Below are 17375 nucleotides of genomic sequence, written 5' to 3' on the forward strand. Positions count from 1 at the left end.
AGAAACCGGGATGTTCCTGTGAATTTGCCTCAAGTATCTTATTTCCGCTGGCCAGTTTTTGTGCTCTCAAACGTTCCCGGATTTATCAACTAACATCATATTTTTTATGTGCAGACGACGTGACATATGAAACGTGTCGGTAAAGGAAATTTCTAGCTTAGTTAGCAGGTTATAAGCGGACTTTTGTACGATCATAGATCGTAATATTGGAAATTAGGCACACATTCACCTCTATTTTTTTACGTGACTTCACTGCTTCCATGCCTGGAAGCTACACACTGCTCAATGATATTAAGATCGTTCCGTTTCGTGAGTAAGATCGGCTTGGTCGTGTTAATTGCGTGACTCGGAAGTTGCGCGCCACTTCGAACAGAGAACGGGCAATTAGCCGTGTCGTCAACTGTTGCAGTTCCCGCACGAGCCGCGAGTTCATTTGCGTCACAGAGAATTCAACACCTATCAGCACAGGCAATGTACACCATGTTTGTTCCCCTGACTTCCCTCGGTCTGAGCACACGGGATTTTCAGATAAGTTGTTTTTCTCTGTAACGTACTAATTACTAAGTGAGAAAATTTTTAATTTAAGTAAGTAAACGTAAGAAACGTTACCTTTTCTGTGGAGTTATAAACATAATTTATTTACTTATTTCTCAGAGTTAAAAACGTGTTGTCATTTTTTAAATAAAACATTATTTTGTATTGGGTAGCTAACCAACAGCGTACGAGTCACGTTAAATCAGATTACTATCAGTTTTAGTTAGGAAGCAAGAAATGTTAAGTTTTAGGGGTGGGCACAACATGCTGTACATAATTGGCTGCGTTCAGATTGATGTTCTGGTGGCGGATCTTCATTACAGTGAGGTGTTCAAACGAATACCCGTTTTCCTGGATACACAATTAAATGCGCTTGCGGGCTTGCGGTAGAGATGGGAAAAATCGACTGGTTAAAAGCGATACCAGTATTTTAGTTCAGATGGACGGGTATTTTTCGGTATGTGTTTGGTATCGGTTATGATAGATGCTTTTTATTTTTTATTAATGACCGAGCGAAAAACTGAAATATCAATTAGCCACAGAAGCAGTACTAAAATGTTTCGTTCTTTTTTAAAAAGGGAGTAATTTTTATTCGTAAAATTTGCGTTGATGTGAAATATGCGTTATTACAGAAAATGGGAAAAGCGACGGGTTCTATTTTAATAACAACGCCTATAGAAATAAGTCACTAACACATGGCGTAAGAATTGGTACAACATTGCATAACAGTAATAAATTAAAAACTTACCAACAATTCTTTCATAGTATACAATAAAAAAGCTCCTGCCTCTGGATGTATAATATGCCTTTATGTGCCCGTAGCCCTTATTTAAAACGGACAAATTAACACAAAAAATAGAATTCTTCACCTCAGTTTTCACTCTTCACCATTGACTATTCGTAATGCACAAACAGTGGTATAATCCCCGATTAGAACACGATTTTTCAGCAGAGTTTCAAAAAATTAGAATCAGTAGGAGAATACTGGTGATTTTTTATATTATTCAGTCACTTCCCACTTATCAAGAAAAGCAGCGAATGGTGGGCGGACTCAGTTTTCTTTTATTTGCCTATTTGATTTACTCCTTTGAATCTACGTATCTTGCAACAGAATGAATCAAAATTTTTCAGTACTTGTTCGATTTCTACTTTTTATTACAAGAAATAATAGGAATAATAAACCGAAAATCGGTTATTCCAGAAACCTGTTACTTTGAGCTGTTTTAGCAGTCAGGCTATACTGGCGCGAAGAAAAATGGTATAACCGAAAACCGGTTGTTTTTGTTTCAGCGGCAGCAGCCATCCCTAGCTTGCCGGCGAAATGCAAAGTTTCTTGTGCCACAGAACGACAAACTTCCACCACGTGACTTCTGAAGTCATTTGGGGTGAATTATTCCACTTCAGTATCCCTGTCAGACGGAACGTCCTGTGTTTGTGAGTTTCCGACCAGCCTTCTATACGACAGTGTAAGGATAAATTCCACAATTGTAACCGAACATGACTTCAAACAGCGCATGGAGGGAGTCTGTCACTTCGTCACCAGCACCCTAACATCTCGTTCACAGGTTGTGTAGAAGGCGCACTGAACTGTGCGTTTGAGAAAATGAACACTCATTTGAACGCCTCATTCAAGTGTACATCCCGCCACTGGAGCACCCATCAGAACATAGCCAATTATTTGCAGCGCGTTTCATCCATTCCTAGAAATTTGAACGCTAGCTCCTGAAGTAAAATTGATAAAAACTTGATTGGAACTGATTTGTACACGGTTGGTTTACATATATCATCTACGTGATAGAAAAAAATAATGTTGTATTTAAAAACATATTTCTCGTTGCTATAACTGTCTGGAAAATAGCTGTACAAACTGTGTTCATGGCTCTGAAAAAAGTAACGTTTATTATATTCACTTGTCTAAATAAACATATCTTTCGTTTATTACATTGTAAGGTAAAGAGCAAAACGGCTTACCTGAAACAACCGGTATAATTATAAAAACAAGACTGCTGACATTCAGAGCGTTCCGCAGTAATTTTTACACTCTTTCAATTCCAGAAATATCTGTGTGGCACGTTGATTAATGCTATGGACACAGGAAGGCATGACAAATATTGACGCGACTACCAGTAAAACTGTTCTCATGAAATGCAGCTACTGTTAGTCACTCTTCTTGGCAACATTGTTCGCAGTTTATTCAACAGAATGACGATAATTTCAAACAACTGAAACCTTTATGGTTGTAATTTATATGAGAAACATACTTTTTTGTGTCGACTATTTATTAACGCAGAAAGACAGAAAGGAGCACAATCCGCGATCATATGTCATTACAGTCTATTTATTCACAGCCCTGATCGAAACTGTGCAGCCTTCCTGGGTGGCCGAGCGGTTCTAGGCGCTACAGTCTGGAACCGCGTGACCGCTAAGGTCGCAGGTTCGAATAATGCCTTAGACATGGATGTGTGTGATGTCCTTAGGTTAGTTAGGTTTAAGTAGTTCTAAGCTCTAGGGGACTGATAATCTCAGATGTTGAGTGCCATATTGCTCAGAACCATTTGAACCATTTTTGAAACTGTGCAGTTAATGGCCGGTTTCGATTATAATAACGATTGTCAGATGTGATGGAGGTAATAACAAACATAATACGTCAAGACTTCAATTACAGGTATTCTATACCAACATAATAAACACGCTAGAAGTAGAGAAGGAAGGAGTAAGCATAGGAGGCTGGGCTGCATCAGAGTTGGTGATAGCATGGTACTGATTGCAGGTAAAACAATATCTCTTCAGAGAATGCTATTCAGATATGGAGAAGACTTGAAAGGGCACGGAATGCAAATCATCACAAAGAAAATTACGGTGATGTTTGTACACTGACCGCCACAAAAAACGCAAACATTTCAATTTCTTACAAAAACTTTTTTTTTAAATTTACACTACTGGCCGCGAAAATTGCTACACCAAGAAGAAATGCAGATGATAAAGGGGTATTCATTGGACAAATATATTATACTAGAACTGATATGTGATTACATTTTCACGCAATTTGGGTGCATAGATCCTGAGAAATCAGTACCCAGAACAACCACCTCTGGCCGTAATAACAGCCTTGATGCGCCTGAGCATTAAGTCAAACAGAGCTTGGATGGCGTGTACAGGTACAGATGCCCATGCAGTTTCAACACGATACCACAGTTCATCAAGAGTAGTGACTGGCGTATTGTGACGAGCCAGTTGCTCGGCCACCATTGAACAGACGTTTTCAGTTGGTGAGAAATCTGGAGAATGTGCTGGCCAGGGCAGCAGTCGAATATTTTCTGTATCCAGAAAGGCCCCTACAGGACCTGCAACATGCGGTCGTGCATTATCCTGCTGAAATGTAGGGTTTCGCAGGGATCGAATGAAGGGTAGAGCCACGGGTCGTAACACATCTGAAATGTAACGTCCACTGTTCAAAGTGCCGTCAATGCGAACAAGAGGTGACCGAGACGTGTAACCAATGGCACCCCATACCATCACGCCGGATGATACGCCTGTATGACGATGACGAATACACGCTTCCAATGTGCGTTCACCGCGATGTCGCCAAACACGGATGCGACCATCATGATGTTGTAAACAGAACCTGGATTCATCCGAAAAAATGACGTTTTGCCATTCGTGTACCCAGGTTCGTCGTTGAGTACACCATCGCAGGCGCTCCTGTCTGTAATGCAGCGTCAAGGGTAACCGCAGCCATGGTCTCCGAGCTGATATTCCATGCTGCTGCAAACGTCGTCGAACCTGATCGTGCAGATGGTTGTTGTCTTGCAAACGTCCCCATCTGTTGACTCAGGGATCGAGGCGTGGCTGCGCGATCCGTTACAGCCATGATGATAACATGCCTGTCATCTCGACTGCTAGTGATACGAGGCCGTTGGGATCCAGCACGGCGTTCTGTATTTCCCTCCTGAACCAACCGATTCCATATTCTGCAAACAGTCATTGGATCTCGACCAACGCGAGCAGCAGTGTCACGATACGATTAAGTGCAATCGCGATAGGCAACAATCCGACCTTTATCAAAGTCGGAAACGTGTTGGTACGCATTTCTCCTCCTTACACGACGCATCACAACAACGATTCACCAGACAACGCCGGTCAACTGCTGTTTGTGTATGAGAAATCGGTTGGAAACTTTCCTCATGTCAGCACGTTGTAGGTGTCGCCACCGGCGCCAGCTTTGTGTGTATGCTCTGAAAAGCTAATCATTTGCATATGACAGCATCTTCTTCCTGTCGGTTAAATTTCGCGTCTGTTGCACGTCTTCTTCGTGGTGTAGCAATCTGAATGGCCAGTAGTGTATTGCACTTTCATGACACTGATCCTCCATCTTATGATGGAGTATTGTGGTATGGTCGTATCTAAGTGTCCGACGATGAAAAAAGAAAAATTTAATGCACACCACAAGGAAATTTTGAGTGAGCCCATAAAGGTAAGGTATGTCTGTTTTGATGTTATACACTTCACACTTTACTTCACAGACTTCGGAAACGATCTCAGAGACCTCTGTTCTCATCTTCAAAAGCGTGTATTGTCACATCTTGCACCAGTGATGGAATTCAACCTTTCAGGCATGTTCCTGATCAATGCGGTAATGTCCTGTTAGTGAATTATATCCCATTCTTTCAGGAGGGCCTTCAGTAGGTTCTGTAGCGTCTCTGGACAGTGCTGAGGAGCTCTCCTCCCCAGCCGGTCCCAAACATGCTCAACAGAATTCAAATCAGGGCTTCGAGCACGCCAACCCACACCATGAGTCCCTGTTTCATTCAAGAACTGTTTCAAAATTCTCACAACATGTGTGCATTGTCGTGCATTAGTGCAAAATCATCACCAATAAATGGAGTGAAAGGCTCAACATTCTCCAGAACGATTTCCTCCACGTACTGATACGCGGTGTCCCATGCTCTACGAAGACCAAATGCGTTCTTGCAGCTGTATTGATTCATACCCACAAGTCACAGAACCGCCTTGAAAAGGCGTCCTGGATGAGAATGTGCAAGGGAAACACATTTCCCCTGCACTTCCCCAGACACTCTCTTACGTCAGGTGACCGGAGGCCAAATCGCGACTTATCGGTGAACAACACTTAACGCCATTGTTGTACTGTCCAGCCAAGATGTTCCCTTACGAAACGAAGCCTAGCTATGTGATGCTGTCTAGTGAGCTATGGAGCTGTATCAGGTCTTCTGAACTGAAGACTGGCTTCTTCCACTCTTCTTCGAACGGTTCTCTCACGAACATTAACCCCTCAACCCTGGTGGAGTCGCTTTCGTGCTTCAGCAGCGGTGGTGTGACCGTTGCGGAGATCTTGAAGTTGTAAGAAGCGGTCATCTCTCTTCGACGTTGCTCTTCCAGACTCTGTTCCTAGTGTCATTGCAAAGTCTCCAGCTTCCCTGTAGTTTCGTATGGTTCTGAAAATAGTGGAAGGTGTAGTCCTCAACACTTCTGCATCGTAATACGTGCTGCCGCCATCTTCCACCAAAACAACATCTTTCAAAGCTTGTTCAGGGCTTAACGACATGTTTGCTCCAGAAAACTGATTACGAAAATCACTGAAAGATCCTACAAACAAGTGAGATTGAAAGGGGGACAATTCAGGGAACAACAATAAGCGCTACAAGAGCGGGAAAACAATATTCGCACACATTCAGTGATGCGTTTTCCAGGTTGCGAGGGAAACAACAATTGAGGCTAGTGCAATAAACAATCAGCCCTTCACTGTTTGCTCAGAAATCAACGCCAGTAACCTGTCTCAGAAAACTGGTTGAAGAGCTACACTTTGATTAAATAGAAAATTACACAATGGTTACACATCATTTATCGGGTGTCGCCTTTTCCGTGCCGGTCAGTGTATATGACAAAAAAGATATGAAAGTGAAAACAATAAAATAAACTGAAGAGGCTGAAAAGTACAGACGTTTGCGTAGCATACTGTTTGGTAACTGGATGTGTGAAAAAGGAATAAGAACCAGAACTCCAATGGCAAACCGAGCGACGTGGCGCAGTGGTTAGCTCACTGGACTCGCATTCGGGAGGACGACGGTTCAATCCCGCGTCCGGCCACCCTGATTTAGGTTTTCCGTGATTTCCCTAAATCGCTCCAGGCAAACGCCGGGATGGTTCCTTTGAAAGGGCACGGCCGACTTCCTTCCCCGTCCTTCCCTAATCCGATGAGATCGATGACCTCGCTGTTTAGTCTCTTCCCCCAAAACAATCCAATGCAATCCAATGGCAAAACAAGCTTTCTAGAAAAATAAAAGCTTATTGGGCAGTAAATTACGGTTGGGCTTAAGAAAAGGTTGGTAAAATGATTCTTGTGAAGTGTTTTTCTGTTCGGCTGGGAAAGCTGGATATTGACGAAAAATGCTAATTGAAGCATTCGAGTTGAGGGTTTGGTAGAGAATATAGAAAGTAAAATTGATGGATAGAGAGGAATAGTGAAGCACTGAAAATGGTAAAGGAAGAAAGGTGATTAAGAAAACCAAATCAAACTGCTTGGGACATTCACTGCTATCAAAAGCAATTCTGACACTATAAGGACAGAAGAAAATGAGAAGGGGAAGAATAAAAATGCAGAATGAAGTGAGAATAGGAGGATACCAGACCACGAAGCGATGGAGACAGGAATGGTTTCAGGAACATGCGAGTAGGCAGAACATCTTATGATGACGACGATAACATACCCGTACTTGAAACTTTGACGTGCAGCGTGAAGAATTAGCATCTTCTGAGTTGAATATGGATATAGCAATAGAAACTGGTTTTCGATGGTGACTGTTCATAAAAAATTGTTATTACTGTAAATAACAGTCTGGGACAACTTGCTTAGGTGCAGAAAGTTAGTTCAGGTTAAACAGGACAAGTACACATCCCTGTATTACTGCCTGTCCAAAAATGTGAAGTACTCAGTAGAGAAAGGGAAAAGGAAATGAAATTTCACAGGTTAAGAGGGTATGAAAAATTATTGCTATGACTACAAAATTGAGTCAGATTAACAAAGAACTTAGCAGTATGAGCCCACTTATCAGTAAGAAGCGGTACCGCCTCTAATCAGGATGCATGCTTTGATTTGGTCGGATGGGTGTCACAAAGCTGCTGTATGCTCTCCTGAGTAAAGCTGTCTGTTGCAAATGGTCTTTGATAACCTCGATACTGACACTACAATGCAGTTGGCGTCCATACCATTCCCACATACGTTATATCAGGGACAGATCTGGGGAGGTTACTGGCCACGACAGAGTACGTCAGTATCACGCAGACAGTTCATAAAGACATGTGCGAACTCGACGAGCATTGTTCTCTTTAAATGTGACACAACGATACTGTCGCATGAGGGGTAACACATAAGGAGGTAGTATATCTGTGACGTGCCGTTGTGCCGACAGTTCTCTCAGTCTCTACAAACCATGACCAGAAGTCATAGCAGATGGTTCCCCATACTATGATAGCAGGAGTAACACCGCTGTGCCTCTTCAAAACAATGGAAGAATGGGACCAGTTCCCAGGTTGCTAACATAGTCGTCGACAACGTAGGTAAGAGCGTACGGAAGAGGTTCCCAGATATGTAAGTAACAGAATCCAGCATGTCGTTCTACACGCCGAGTATTCGGAGACAAGGAAAGCTATTGTCAGGAGTGCCCCACGGAAGTACAATGGCACCGCTCCTTTTCGCTGTATACATAAATGAGCTGACGGACAGGTTAAGCAGCAATCAGAGGCTGTTTGCTGATGATGCTGTGGCCTATTGGCAGTTGTCGTCGTTGAATGACTGTAGGAAGATACAAGACGGGTTAGATAAAATTTTTAGTTGGTGAGCTGAATGGCAACTTGCTCTAAATGTAGAAAAATGTAAGTTACTGCAGATGAGGAGGAAAAGCAATCATGTAATGTTCGAATACAGCATTAGTAGTATATTGCTTGACACAGTCACGCCGACTGAATATCTAGGCGTGAGGTTAAATTGCGATATCAAATAAAACGAGCACGTAAGGACAGCAGTAAGGAAGCAGAATGGTCGAATTAGGTTTATTGGGAGAACGTTAGGAATGTGTGGTTCACCTATAAAGAATTCTACCTAGGAACATTAGTGCGACCCATTTTTGAGTGCTGCCCGAGTGTTTGGGAACACCGCCAGGTCGGATTAAGGGAAGGCATCGAAGTAATTCAGAAGCAGTCTGTTAGATTTGTTACCGGCAAGTTCGATCAGCACACGAGCATTACGGAAATGCTTTGAGAACTAAAATGGAAATCCCAGGAGGGAAGACGACGTTCTTTTCGAGGAACACTACTAAGGAAATTTATAGAGGACCGACATTTGAAGCTGACTGCAGACCGATTCTACGGTAGCTAATGTATATTTCACGCAAAGAGCAGAAAGATAAAGTAAGGGAAATTAGGGCTCGTACGGAAGCATACAGATAGTAATTTTTCCGTTGCTCTATTTGCGAGTGAAACGGGAAAGGAAATAATTAGTAGTGGTACAAGGTACCGTCTGCCACACATCACACGGTGACTTGCGGAGTGTGTAAGTAGATCTAGATGAAGGTAATGGACGTCCGGGATAGTGCAGAACCGCGTTTCATCGCTCAACACGATGCGACGCTATTCATTAGCTGTCATTAGCCGTCCAGCCCCACTCCAAACATACATCTACATTTACGCGATTACTCTGCTAATCATAATAAAGTGCCTGGAAGAGGGTTCAATGAACCACCATCAAGCTGTCTCTCTACCGTTCCACTCTCGAACGGCCCGCGGGAAAAAAGAGGACTTAAATTTTTCTGTAGGAGCCCTGATTTCTATTATTTTATAGTGATGATCATTTCTCCTTATGTAGGTGGGTGCCAACAGAATGTTTGCGCAATCGGAGGAGAAAACTGGTGATTGAAATTTCATGAGAAGACCCCGTCGCATCGTAAAACGCCTTTGTTTTAACGATAGCCACTACAATTCACGTCTCATGTCTGTGGCACTATTTACCCTATTTCGCGATAATACAAGACGAGCTGCCCTTCTCTGAACTTTTTCGATGTCATCCATCAGTGCCGCCTGATGCGGATCCCACACAGTAATACTCCAGAATAGGGTGGACAAGCGTGGTGTAAGCAGTCTCTTTAGTAGACCTATTGCACCTTTTAAGTGTCCTGCCAATGAATCGCAGTCTTTGGTTTTACTCTACCCACAACACTATCTATGTGATCGTTCCAATTTAGGTTATTTGTAATTGTAATCCCTAAGTATTTAGTTGAATTTACAGCCTTCAGATTTGTGTGACTTATCGCGTAATCGAAAATTAGCAGACTTCTTTTAGTACTCATGTGAATAATTTCACACTTTTCTTTATTCAGGGTCAGTTGCCACTTTTCGCACCATACGGATATCTTATCTAAATCATTTTGCAATTCGTTTTGGTCATCTGATGACATTACAGGATAGCATCATCTGCAAAACAAACTAAGACGTCTAATGAGGTTGTCTCTTATGTCGTCAGTATAGATTAGGAACAATAAATCGTTCTTCGAGGTACTTCGTAATGTTCGAACACTGTATATGTTCCAAAACCCTACTGCAAATCAACGTTAGTAATATGGGCCTGTAATTCAACGGATTACTCCTACTTCCTTTTTTGGGTATTGGTGTGACTTGAGCAATTTTCCAATCTTTAGGTACGTATATTTCTGTAAGTGAGCGGTTGTATATAATTGCTAAATATGGAGCTATTGCATCAGCATACTCTGAGAGGAACCTGACTGGTATACAATCTGGACCGGAAGCCTTGCTTTTATTAAGTGATTTAAGCTGCTTTGCGACACCGAGGACATCTATTACTATCATTCTGATCTTGTCAGTTGTACTTGATTGGAATTCAGGAACATTTACTTCGTCTTCTTTTTTGAAGGAGTTTCCAAAAATGGTGTTTTGCTTTAGTGGCACTGTCCACTGTCAGTGACTTCACCATTGTTATCGCGGAGTGAAGGTATTGATTCCGTCTTGCCACTAGTGTGCTTTATGTATGACCAGAAGTACTTAGGGTTTTCTGCCGTTTGTGTTGTGGTGTCAATGACAACGGGTATTCTTGCTCTCAAACATCGGGCCATTGGCAGGTTCGAATGCTCTACAAATCTGGATATTGCACGATTCGACTAGCCAGCCAAATGCAGACCCACAATGAGGCTCCTTTCAAACTCTATTAGGTGCTGTCACATGCTGATACAGGTAACTCAGGCGAATACGCGGCATCTCCGTGTACTTCACAGTGATCTTTCAACATCTGACGCTGCTCACGCCCCTTGTAAATATCTTACCAGGCCTGATAACAGCGCTAAACACGAACACTAATGTACTCTGGTGGTCCTTCTTCCTTTCACACACAGTTGTATCTCCAGTCTTTTACATACCTGCCAGTGATGTACACGTGTACAAAGTTACATTGACATCCGACCATCTAGTGGATTCCAAAATGGGTACATACACACACTTTTTTCAATTGATGAAATTTTGTGTTGTTGTGGTTTTCAGTCCAGAGACTGGTTTGATGCAGCTCTCCGTGCTACTCTATTATGTGAAAGCTTCTTCATCTCCAAGTACCTACTGCAACCTACATCCTTCTGAATCTGCTTAATGTATGCATCTCTTGGTCTCCCTCTACGATTTTTACCCTCCACGCTGCCCCCCAGTTCAAAACTGGCAATCCCTTGATGCCTCAGAACATGTCCTACCTACCGATCCCTTCTTAGAGTCAAGTTGTGCCACAAATTCCTCTTCTCCCCAATTATATTTAGTACCTCCTCATTAGTTATGTGATCTCCCATCTGATCTTCTGCATTCACCACATTTCGAAAGGTCCTATTCTCTTCTTGTCTAAACTATTTATCGTCCATATTTCACTTCATTTCATGGCTACACTCCATACCAATACTTTCATAAAAGACTTCTTGACACTTAAATCTACACTGGATGTTAACAAATTTCTCTTCTTCGGAAACGGTTTTCTTGCCATTGGCAGTCTACATTTTATGTCCTCTCTACTTCGGCCATCATCAGTTATTTTGCTCCCCAAATAGCAATACTCATTTACTACTGTAAGTGCCTCATTTTCTAATCTAATTCCCTGAGCACCACCTGATTCAATTCGACTATATTCCGTTATCCTCGTTTTGCTTTTGTTGATATTCATCTTATATCCTCCTTTCAAGACACTGTCCATTCCGTTCAATTGCTCTTCCAGGTCCTTTGCTGTCTCTGACAGAATTACAATGTCATCTGAAAACCTCATAGTTTTTATTTCTTCTCCGTGGATTTTAATTCCTACTCCAAATTTTTCTTTTGTTTCCTTTACTGCTTGCTCAATATATAGATTGAATAACATCGGCGATAGGCTGCAACCCTGTCTCACTCCCTTCTCAACCACTGCTTCTCTTTCATGCCCCTCGACTCTTATAACTGCCATCTGGTTTATGTGCAGATTGTAAATAGCCATTCGACCCGTATTTTACCCCTGCCACCTTCAGAATTTGAAAGAGAGTATTACAGTCAACACTGTCAAAAGCTTTCTCTAAGTCTACAAATGCTAAAAACGTAGGTTTGCCTTTCCTTAATCTAGCTTCTAAGATAAGTCGTAGGGTCACTATTGCCTCGCGTGTTCCAACACATCTACGGAATCCAAACTGATCTTCCCCGAGGTCGGCTTCTACTAGTTTTTCCATTCGTCTGTAAAGAATTCGCGTTAGTATTTTGCAGCTGTGACTTATTAAACTGATAGTTTGGTAATTTTCACATCTGTCAACACCTGCTTTCTTTGGGATTGGAATTATTATATTCTTCTTGAAGTTGTAAGGTGTCAGGCAAATCCAACACCTTCCATGAAAACCCTGACATGGTAAGCAAATCCAGCAGTATGTCACATAGCTCCGAATAAATCGTGACATGAAATTAACCAAAGTAATACGATTAACGAGTGAGCAAATGGAATACCACAGACTAACATAACAATGCCTAAATGCATGTCATACTTTTCCACTGTGAAACAGACGCAGTTCCGAGGGGAGAAACGAGAACAGAAGCCGAGAGCAGAACCGTGTTAAGTTAGAAGGCCCTACGATAAGGGACAGACATCCACGTCACCAGCCAACCGCCAGGACCACCCCTCAGCCCATGTTAAAAGATAGAGCCCTCCAGAAGAGCAGTATAGATCTTACGATAACACTAAAAGGGCCACACCAGCTGCAAGGTTTAGCGTGAGACTTTTTCAAACCTCTGTTACGTTGCAAACGTAAAAAAACATTGCCCCACCACGAAGAGTATAACTTATCTTACTGGATAGACAGAATTTTTGTAGGCAGAACTTAAGGTTAACATTGAGACCCTGATTGGTCAGATGAAAAAACACAGCCAGATAGTTTTTTTAAACCAACTTCGGTAAATTGTAGTAAGAAGAAGTTAGGAGAGAGTTGCTCCGAGACGGCGAGCTGTATGGAGCTGCGCCGCCCGCCGCCCGCCGCCCGCCGCCCCCTGGCGCTGCCTAACCAACGACAAGGTATTGAATACACGCGAGGCCGAATAACAGCGCATAAAGCTTCACTCAGAACTGCAGAAGTCTCATCTGTTACACCCCCTCTTTACGTAATACTAGTGTCGATCGTCAATTAAATCTCATGGTGTTCACATTTGCTGCTTGAAGTAAAAATCTGAAACGCGATGATTTTTCTGTTATATAATTATTGAGAAGCCACATCAGCCACTGTAATTTACGACACGTTAGATAAGTAATTGAAGATAATTGAGGGTCACTGTAGACCATTTTGATAGTTTTCTCTTTTGTGAAACTTCATTTAAACCTAGATTATAGATGTGATGTGGCCTTCGATCCATTGTAGATCTTGGAAACCCATTCAGGGAATATTCGTTCGCATCTTTGTTGAACGCAGTTGGTTTTTATCATCCTGTATTAAAACATTTCCTTTTATCAATAGTGCAATTTATAAACAATGTTTTGTGAGTAGAATAAAATTTCCAATGGTAAACTTAACTGCCGACCGCGGTGGTCTAGCGGTTCTAGGCTCTCCGTCCGGAACCGAGGGACTACTACGGTCCCAGGTTCGAATCCTGCCTCGGGCATGGATGTGTGTGATGACCTTAGGTTAGTTAGGTTTAAGTAGTTGTAAGTTCTAGGGGCCTGATGACCACAGATGTTAAGTCCCATAGTGCTCAGAGCCATTTGAACCATTTTTTGGTAAACTTAACTGCTTCTTCGACGTTATTTTACCAGCTAACTAAAAATTGGAAAGCCTTGAACCCCTTTCACTAAATTTATTTAGTATTGAGATTCTTTTACAGGGAGTCCAGTGGAGCTGACGCTGAAATCATTAAGTATTTGGTTATACCATCGCTAGTCTCACTGAACTCTTCTGAACTCTACGTGTCATGTGTGGTCTGGCGTCTCCTTACTAGCAACAGGTCCCATGTTCAAACTAGTCAATTCCCTAAAAAACACGCTCAAAGCGTCGTTGCGCGAAAGTGGTAGGGAGACACGACTTAGAACAAACAGACACCATGCAGAATGTTAGAAAGTCTGAGGGTATTTCGCCTGTCTCACAAACCTTTCTCACCAGGTGGTAGAGTTTTGTCATGGCTGGCTCTCCCAAGGCTATCAGTAGTTCTAATGGAATTTGTCTACTTCCGGGGCCTTGTTTCGACTTGGGTCTTTCAGTGCTCTGTCAAACACTTCGCGCAGTATCGTACCTCCCATTTCATAGTCATCTACGTCCTCTTCAATTTCCATAATATTGCCCTCAAGTGCATCGCCCTTGTATAGACCCTCTATAAACTCCTTCCACCTTTCTGCCTTTCCTTCATTGCTTAGAACTGGTTTTCCACCTGAGTTCTTGATATTCAAACAAGAGGCTGTCTTTTCTCAAAAGGTCTCTTTAATTTTCCTGTAGACAGTATCTATCTTACGCCTAGTGATATATGCCTCTACATCTTTACATTTGTCCTCTAGCCATCCCTGCTCAGATGAAATGTTATTTGTGCTAAAATTCTGAGATTTTGGCACAAAAACGTGAAGTGTGAACCGTGTTTGTCTAGGGAATAATTGAAGACACAAAATTCCAACTTTTTTGCAGCAATTTGGCATGCCTCTATAGAGTACCGCGTTGAGCGCTAGATTGCGAGGCATAGAATGATCAGGACAAAGATCGAATCGACTCACCTGATTAATAAATACTGGTCCAATATACTGATCAGCATGGATGTGATTTTCAGACGGCTTTCCACATCCATTGCGTTAATGTTTGGAGAGACAGAAGATTAGGTGTCAAAGTCCCGTTGATGAGTTCATTTGTACAAGCTCGGTTAGGGCAAAGGTGGGAAAGGAAATATTCAGTATCATGTTCCAAGGAACCATCCCGACTTTCGCCTTATTCGACTTACGAAAACTGCTAAAACCTGACTCCCGATTGACCCACGGAGATCTAAACCTCGCTTCTACTGACTGATAATTTCAAAGCTGATGTCATATCTGTACCTGAAAAAGTGACACAGAAACACCGAAAAAACGCAACGCACCAAAAACCAATTTACTCTGCCCGCAAATATTTGGTGTGAACGCCTCTGTCTGCGCGAGATAATGCACTAGTTAAGGACAAGTGGAGTTCAAATCCTCCTTCAACTATCCTGATTTAGGTTTTCTGTGGTTTTCCTAAATCTCTTATGATGCATACTACCCTTCCAAAAGGGCATGGTCGATTTACTTCGCCATCTCTGTTCCATCTGAGTTAGTGTTCCGTCTCTAATTTTCCTTCTTTCCATCTTTCCATTCTTCAGTCTTTCTCTTAGATAATGGTAAAGTTGTGCGTAATATTTCCAAATATTTCCTCAGAAATAAATGCCACAATCACAATGAGAAAAGACGCACCAGTTGTGGAGTTTGCAATTAGCGGTAAACGCAAGAATGAAGGGAGAAAAAATTATTTTTAAAAGTTTACGTGAAACTTCATCTTATTCTAGTGACGTACAACATAAATAAAGATTGTGCAAAATACAGAAACCAGAAAAAAATAATTCCACTGAATACAAGCTCGAAAGATGCATAGAAAACTTCACAAGCAATGTGTATTTACGTCTGCAAAGGTTAGTTTAGCTGCACCTTTTATTGCACTGATCCATACTGTGGAGATCCTCAAGAATGAAGAAGATATCATACAGCAATACACGTAATACATATCTTAGAAAAATATCTTCTAATGTCCTTTCCATAGATCTTAAGTGAAATGTTGCTGATGGATGTGGAGTAACTTAACAGAATCTTTAATATAATTTCATTCATACAGTAACAACAAATTTGAGAAAAAACAGGTACATGTACAACACATTGAGGAGTATATGATAATTCTTAGGCTATCATCCAAACAAAAAAACAAAAAAAAGGTTCATATGGCTCTGAGCACTATGAGACTCAGAATCTGAGGTCATCAGTCCCCTAGAACTTAGAACTACTTAAACTTTACTAACCTAAGGACATCACACACATCCATGCCCGAGGCAGGATTCGAACCTGCGACCGTAGCAGTCACGCGGTTCCGGACCGAAGTGCCTAGAACCGCACGGCCACCGCGGCCGGCAGGCTATCTTCAAACAGAAAATTGGTTTACAATACTGATTAGTGTAAGCAACTACACTGAAGAAGTACAGAAGTAATATTTTACATAACATTCATATTGTTTGATAATAAACACAAGTCATTTGGTGCTACTAAGACAGTCGTCATAAAACTGCGGCCAGCCTTCCGTATGCGGGCCGAATTAAGTATTCGTGCGGCCCGAGGTTCTGAGCGGTATTTTGTACTAATATGCATTTAGCACCTAACGGCAAAAATTTAAAAAAAGTCAACTAACGGTAAGAGCTTCTTAAGAGTGTAGTTTTCCTGCGCAATAACAAACAAAAAGACTTACAGATATAGCAATATTTTAAGATGTGCTTCACTTTAAATGACCCTGGTGAACTCGGCCGTGAGCTAAGTGCAAATAAAACCGGCAGCCTGCCCCCGGGACAGAGGGGTAACTGGCACGGCCACTGCGGGGTTGCGGAGTGAGGGAGAGAGAATGTACTGTTTGTCTTCCATTACTGGCAACTCATGGGCGTGCGTGACTCGTACCGACCAGCTACTTAAGTATAAATTTTGATACGGACGTAATACGGTTTCGTGAATGTGCATTACAGAGACAGTCGTCTTCAAATGCGATACTTATTTGTATTAAATAACATTACATTAATTGAGGCTGTTGTAATACAATGCAGCGAGTAGAAAAAAAAACTGGTGTTTCATTTATCAAACTGTGTAAGGACGAATACTATTATTAATCCAAGTCATTCACAGACATGGTGAAACCAACACTTCACCACGCAACTATAGTGTCACAGCTGTTAGACTGGTCAGGCTGGCAGCAATCTGAAATAGACTACAACAATTGTACCGATATGTAGCGATCAGTAATTTGGGACTGCCAGACAACTTCTCGTATGTCTACTACAGAGTATTACTGTTAATAACGAAAGTGACCAATAATTACAGAAGTGCAATTTCCGAGTGCTCTTCAAATTACAGAACTCTCTTAAGGACGAGGTTTTATTCAAAATTTTCTCGATGTACTTACCACAGCGTAAATGGCTTAGCACGGACAAATAAGTTTACCCGACGTGTTGTAGATGTCAACTGCAACTACAGTGCGATTGACACTGTATTGCACTTGACAGTTAAGAGCACGTGTTGCCTGGATCTGACTGGGCCAGTCATATCTTGC

Source organism: Schistocerca gregaria, chromosome X, assembly GCF_023897955.1.
Source record: "Schistocerca gregaria isolate iqSchGreg1 chromosome X, iqSchGreg1.2, whole genome shotgun sequence".
Lineage (NCBI taxonomy): Eukaryota > Metazoa > Arthropoda > Insecta > Orthoptera > Acrididae > Schistocerca > Schistocerca gregaria.